At 38.8% G+C, this 6,764-nt stretch overlaps 1 protein-coding gene across 1 annotated transcript in view; it reads left to right on the top strand.

Annotated features, from left to right (window-relative positions):
* The first annotated feature begins 5,640 nt into the window (after positions 1-5,640).
* The window catches only part of slc38a3b (solute carrier family 38 member 3b), a 42,096-nt gene continuing 40,972 nt past the window's right edge, over positions 5,641-6,764 (top strand). The window contains exon 1 of the mRNA XM_053228656.1: positions 5,641-5,761. The gene's annotated coding sequence lies outside the window, so the exon portion shown is untranslated. The remainder of the gene's footprint in view (positions 5,762-6,764) is intronic.

Genomic DNA, 6,764 nt, shown 5'->3' with positions numbered 1-6,764 from the left:
GCAGGGGGACACGTCTGGCACTGCAGGATTTGAGTCCCTGGCGGTGTAGTGCGTTACTGATGGTAGCCTTTGTTACTTTGGTCCCAGCTCTCTGCAGGTCATTCACTAGGTCCCCCCGTGTGGTTCTGGGATTTTTGCTCACCGTTCTTGTGATCATTTTGACCCCACGGGGTGAGATCTTGCGTGGAGCCCCAGATCGAGGGAGATTATCAGTGGTCTTGTATGTCTTCCATTTTCTAATAATTGCTCCCACAGTTGATTTCTTCACACCAAGCTGCTTACCTATTGCAGATTCAGTCTTCCCAGCCTGGTGCAGGTCTACAATTTTGTTTCTGGTGTCCTTTGACAGCTCTTTGGTCTTGGCCATAGTGGAGTTTGGAGTGTGACTGTTTGAGGATGTGGACAGGTGTCTTTTATACTGATAACGAGTTCAAACAGGTGCCATTAAAACAGGTAACGAGTGGAGGACAGAGGAGCCTCTTAAAGAAGAAGTTACAGGTCTGTGAGAGCCAGAAATCTTGCTTGTTTGTAGGTGACCAAATACTTATTTTACCGAGGAATTTACCAATTAATTCATTAAAAATCCTACAATGTGATTTCCTGGATTCTTTCCTGGATTCTTTCCCCCATTCTGTCTGTCATAGTTGAAGTGTACCTATGATGAAAATTACAGGCCTCTCTCATCTTTTTAAGTGGGAGAACTTGCACAATTGGTGGCTGACTAAATACTTTTTTGCCCCACTGTATTAGGCAGCAAGTGAACAGTCAGTTCTCAAAGTTGATGTGTTGGAAGCAGGAAAACTGAGCAAGCGTAAGGATCTGAGCGACTCTGACAAGGGCCAAACTGTGATGGCTGGACGACTGTCAGAGAATCTCCAAAATGGCAGGTTTTGTGGGGTGTTCCCGGTATGCAGTGGTTAGTACCTACCAAAAGTGGTCCAAGGAAGGACAACCGGTGAACTGGTGACAGGGGTAGTGGGTGCCCAAGGCTCACTGACACATGTGGGGAGTGAAGGCTAGCCCGTCTGGTCTGATCTCACAGAAGAGCTACTGCAGCACAAATTGGTGAAAAAGTTAATGCTGGCTATAATAGAAAGGTGTCAGAACACACAGTGCATCGCAGCTTGCTGCATATGGGGCTGCGTAGCAACAGACCGTTCCGAGTGCCCATGCTGACCCCTGTGTACCGCCGAAATCACCTACAATGGGTACGTGAACATCAAAACTGGACATGGAGCAATAGAAGAAGGTGGTCTGGTCTGATGAATCATGTTTTCTTTTACATCATGTGGAAGGCCGTGTGTGTGTCCGTCGCTTACCTGGGGAAGAGACGGCACCAGGATGCACTATGGGAAACAGGCAAGTCACTGGAGGCAGTGAGATGCTCTGGGCAATGTTCTGCTGGGAAAACTTGGGTCTTGGCATTCATGTGGATGTTACTTGGACACGTACCACCTACCTAACCATTGTTGCAGACCAAGTACTCCCTTTCATGGCAACAGTATTCCCTAATGGCAGTGGCCTCTTTCAGCAGGATAATGCACCCTGCCACACTGCAATAGTTTTAGGAACAAGACAAAGAGTTCAAGGTGTTGTCTTGCCCTCCAAATTTCTCAGATCTCAATCCAATTGAGCATCTGTGGGATGTGCTGGACAAACAAGTCCGATCCATAGAGGCCCCACCTTGCAACTTTCAGGACTTAAAGGATCTGCTGCTGTTTTGGCGGCTCAAGGGGGACCTACACAATATTAGACTGGTGGTTTTAATGTTATCAATGTTATTTATATCAACTGAAGTCAATCAATTAGGGTTTACATTTGTTAATGCTCTTATGCCTAAATTTATACACACTCAGAAGCACAAGTAAAATATGAATGTTTTTTCAAAAATCACATGATTTTCATGAATACCAAATTTCTTTGCAAATGATTTAGGAATAAATCTGTTTGTATCCACCTTGATAAAAGAATCCCAATATTACTAAATGTAGAAGTTTGTAGACGTGTACTCTCAATGGACAAATACCATCTGGCATAGTTTCTCCTGAGTTGAAGACAGATCAGTTTTTGTGCACCTTCAATCTGGGTACTATACCACACAGCCTGCCATGGCTTGTCCATTTCCCTTGGCTGATCTTCACACATTTGTCTCTGTTGGCATTAACTGTGATTGATAAAATCAGGCCATGCTTTTACATTCCCACCACAAAGACAATTTGGTCCTGTAAGTACTACATGTCAAGATTACATGGTACTTTGAGTGGCAAGATTGTTTAAGTTTAACAATAAAATAAAATCAATGATAAATCCATCAGAAATGTTCTTTAATATGATTACCTTAGGAGCTCTGGCAAACCTAAACAATTCTTATAACCACAAAGCTGTTAGCATTCTTTATGTTAACTCTTGTATTAACATTCTTAACAATCTTAACAACTCTTATCTGTGTATCAGTTAATGCAGTGCAGGAGGCACAACAAAATAATGTCATGCCTGTGTTTTGCATTAAACCTTTTTACATCTGATCAGTTATTGTATGGCTCATACCATTATCTCAAGAGGTTTTAATTGCAGAACAATGGAGAACCACATATTTTCTCATTCAGTCACCAGTCCCAGTTACACAAGTCTACAATGTCTGAGTTTATTAGTAATATATATTTACGTGCACATGGAAAGTTTTCAGACCATTTCAAGTTTTCCATATTTTGGTATGTTTTCATCTTAAAATGGATTCAACTAATTTTTCTTTCTCAACAATCTACACACAGTACTCTACAATGTCAAAGCAAAACCAGTTTTTTGGAATAAAAGACAGAAATGTGTCATTTACACAAGTATTTAGACCCTTCACTTAGTACTTGGTTAAAGCACCATTGGCAGCAATGACAGCCTCAAGTCTTCTTGGGAATGATCCTAAGCTTGGCAGACCTTTCTTTAGGAAGTTTCTCCCATTCTTCATGGCAGAATCATTCAACCTCAGACAGGTTGGATGGGGAGCACTGGTGCACAGATATTTTCAGGTCTTCCCAGAGATGCTCTATTGGGTTCAGGTCCAGATTCTGGCTGGACAACTTGAGGACTTTCACAGAGTTTTCCCGATGCCACTTCTGTGTTTTCTTGGCAGTTTCATTCGGATTGTTGTCTCATTTGAAATGTAACTCTTTGATTGCCTGAGATCTTTGGCACTCTGGAAAAGGTTTTCACAAAGTATTGTATCTATCTATCCCTCTATCCTGACTAGTCTCCCAGTCCCTATTGCAGAAAAACATCCTTACAGCATGATACTGCCACCACCATGTTTCACTGTAGGGATGGTGTTAATGAAGTGATACTAAGTTCTTGGTTTCCTCCATACATACCACTGGGAAAAATAGCTCAATCTCTATTTCATCAGACTAGAGAATCTTTCTTCTCATAGTCTGAGAGTCATTTTGGCAAACTCCAAGGGGCTCTATTGTGCCTTTTAGTGAGTATGGCTTCTGTCTGGCCACTCTACCATAAAGGCTGATTGGTGCTGCACTGATGATTGTCCTTCTGTAAGGTCCTCCCATCTCCCCAGAGGATCTCATTCAAAGTGGCCATTGGGTTCTTGGTTACCTGTCTAACCCAGACCCCTTCATCCCTGATTACCCAGTTTAGCTGGGTAGACCAGAATAGGAAGACTGTTGGTGGTTCCAAACTTCTTTCATTTGAGAATGATGGAGGTTACCATGCTCTTGGGTGCATTCAATGCTGCAGAAATTTTCTTGTATCCTTCCCCAGATCTGTGCCTTGACACAATCCTGTTTCGCAGGTCTGCGGACAGTTCTCTCGAGCTCATGGCTTGGTTTTCACTTTGACATACACCATTAAATGTAAGACCTAATATAGACAGGTGTGCCTTTCCTAATTATGTCCAATCAATTCAGTTAGGCACAGGTAAACTCCAGTGACATTGTAGTAGCATTTCAAAGACCATTGATAAGTAGGATGCACCAGAGCTCAATGGCAAGTGTCATAATGGAGGGTCTGAATACAAATGTACTGTAAATAAGATATTTCAGTCTTTTACTTTGAATAAATTTACAAAACATTCCAAAACCTGTTTTTGCTTTGTCATTGTGGAGTATTGTGTGTAGATCGATGAGATATAAACTAGATGATCAATTTTAAGATGAGTCAGAAGCATACCAAAATGTGGAAAACTTGAAAGAGTCTGAAAACTTTCTGTATGCACTGTATGTACTACACAGTCTGTTTTATTTCTGTCATAAACATGTCTCTATTTCAGATTTACTGCTAGTAATATATTCACCCATATCAGCATATGAATAAATAGTCATGTTTGACATGTGTGTGTGTGATTTTTTTTTTTTTAGCTAAATGGGTATTGTAGGGAATTGTATCAATCTTTTATGTAGATTTCTAATACAGTTATGTGAAAATTTTTTTTTTCGAGAATATCAAGCTTCAACTGTTCTATATACTTGCATCTTCCAGTACAGTTTGTCCTATACATGTTAAACAGAGAGATTCCCTCCCTCTGAATACTTTTCAAAGTTCATACGTCAACAAACTGAAGTGGTACCACACATGACGTGCAACGATCATGTTTATCATTGATGTCCTTTATTTGTTCTCATATGTGCGCTTTTTGGAAAATGTTTAAAAAGAACATTGCTCTTCGGGCCCCTGTGGTCAAGGTCTGTATGGTGTGCATTCTACAGAGTGAGTTTATGAAACGTGAATTGGGAATCTTTTCAGCTGAGAGCTGTTAGAGTGATGACAAAATCTGGAGACTACATTGCTGCATCTATTATTGCTATATTCTGTAATATAAATCTATTTTAGCATGAATATGGTGATCAAAATATTTTATACCACAGTGCCACTGAATTCTTGAATTTGAGTAGTACAGTAGAACTCTGACAGTAGTTCTGGCTGTAATTAAATCACAGGTTTATATTTATATCATATATATCATTTATATCATATACTGTATATCATTCTATAATAACAACTCATTTACAGGGATTTGTATGTATGGCAGATGCTCCACTTAAAGCTAATAATAAATGGATTAAGAGAATGTGTTGTTGTTGTTTGATAAAGAAAAATGTGTAATTGGTGAAGCTTTTTATAAGCAGACGTTTATTTAATATTTATGGAAGGAGTCTCAAATGTCAATGCTTTGCAACAATTAGAACGTTTTTCACCACAGGAAAGTCTTCAGCACAAAGGACTTTGTGCTTTGCGGTTTCTTGCGAAACATGACAAGCTACATTTTTTGTCTTATTAACTTCAGGAGAGAGAAAAAAGAGAGTCTGGTGAGGGAACGATTGTTTATAGCTGCCATTATGAAAGTGATAGCAGGAACTAACTTGTTTCATGGATGTTCTAAAACATTAAATGTACTATAAACTGATAAATTAATTAATAATTTAATAATACATTTAATGGCAAATTGCAGTGGTATAAGAGGACACCTGACACCTGACACCTCAGGATGAAAATAATCCACTCCGCTACGCATCGGGCCTTATCACACCACCCTCTTGTAGATTATTTCCCCAATAGTGTACCATCTCTTTGCCAATACAGTTGTTTGCTTAAAAATGGCCAGTAAACTGCTTTCAAAGTCCACTCCTACAAGTTTCTCTGCTGTAATCAAATGAGCTGGCTTTTTTTTTCTGATGACAGGTCTGAACTGAGAGAAACAAATAGTTGAAAGTGATACCAGATTAAAACGAAGAAATGGAATGTCCACAAGTTTAGAATGGTAAGATAAGGCTACAAGGAAATACATTTATATTTTAATGACATGAGGATATTGGATATGAGATCGAATCCTCTAATTTGCAATTTCATCTTTATGACATTGTTAGCTCTCAGAAACATCACAAGGCTTGATGCTGTTTAGATGTAATACAGAGGATTCATTAACAATCTTTCTTCATCTTAACACAATTAGGTATTTACCTTACAAAAGCAGCTAACACAACTAACACTACCAAAACAGCACTCAGGTGACTCAGCATATGTCACACAAGATGCTGGAATGTTGTAAGACAAAGCTATTAATTTCTTCTGTTGTGTAACATTACTAGTCTTGCTGTTACCCACTGTTGCATTTCATTACTAAATAACTAAGTTAATCACTTATTGCACAATATCGTCTGGGAAAGTGTCATTTTTGATTGTGCGGTCATGGGATTGCTTTAGATGATGTGATAATGAACAAAAAAAGATGTTATTACATTGTGATTTGATCATGATGGAGTAATGAGTTATAGTCTAATAATATTAAAAGGATCTTCTTTAGCTGAGTTGTGTGAGCTCATGTGGCATTGTTCTGAAAGGACTGGACACTGCTGCAACTTGACCTTCTGGATCATTCCAGTACCACTGAGCTCCTCTAATTAGATGTTAGACACATTAATGTTTTACGATTTGAGAGTATCTCAGACTAGTTGTAAAGTCAGACTCTGTTATTCACAAAGAAGATCTATGCTATTTATCTCACTTGTGTGAATATCATTTGCAAAAAGGTAGCAGCTCAAAAACTTTATAATTAGTAAATTAGTAAATATAATTAATAAAATGTTGGTTGTGAGTATATGTCTAATTTTCTACAACAGATAGTTCCAACTATGCAATCTGATTAGTTGAAATGCATTGCTGTTGTATATGATAATCTAATAATCTGTATCTCTCCACTGGTTGCTAAATAACAGCAACCGTCGCTTTTGTGCAAGCTGTTTTGAATAGATAACAAATGTAAA

This window comes from Pangasianodon hypophthalmus, chromosome 2 (assembly GCF_027358585.1).
Source record: "Pangasianodon hypophthalmus isolate fPanHyp1 chromosome 2, fPanHyp1.pri, whole genome shotgun sequence".
Taxonomy (NCBI): domain Eukaryota; kingdom Metazoa; phylum Chordata; class Actinopteri; order Siluriformes; family Pangasiidae; genus Pangasianodon; species Pangasianodon hypophthalmus.
Note: the sequence above shows the minus strand (reverse complement) of the source record. Positions and strands in the feature narration are given on the sequence as shown.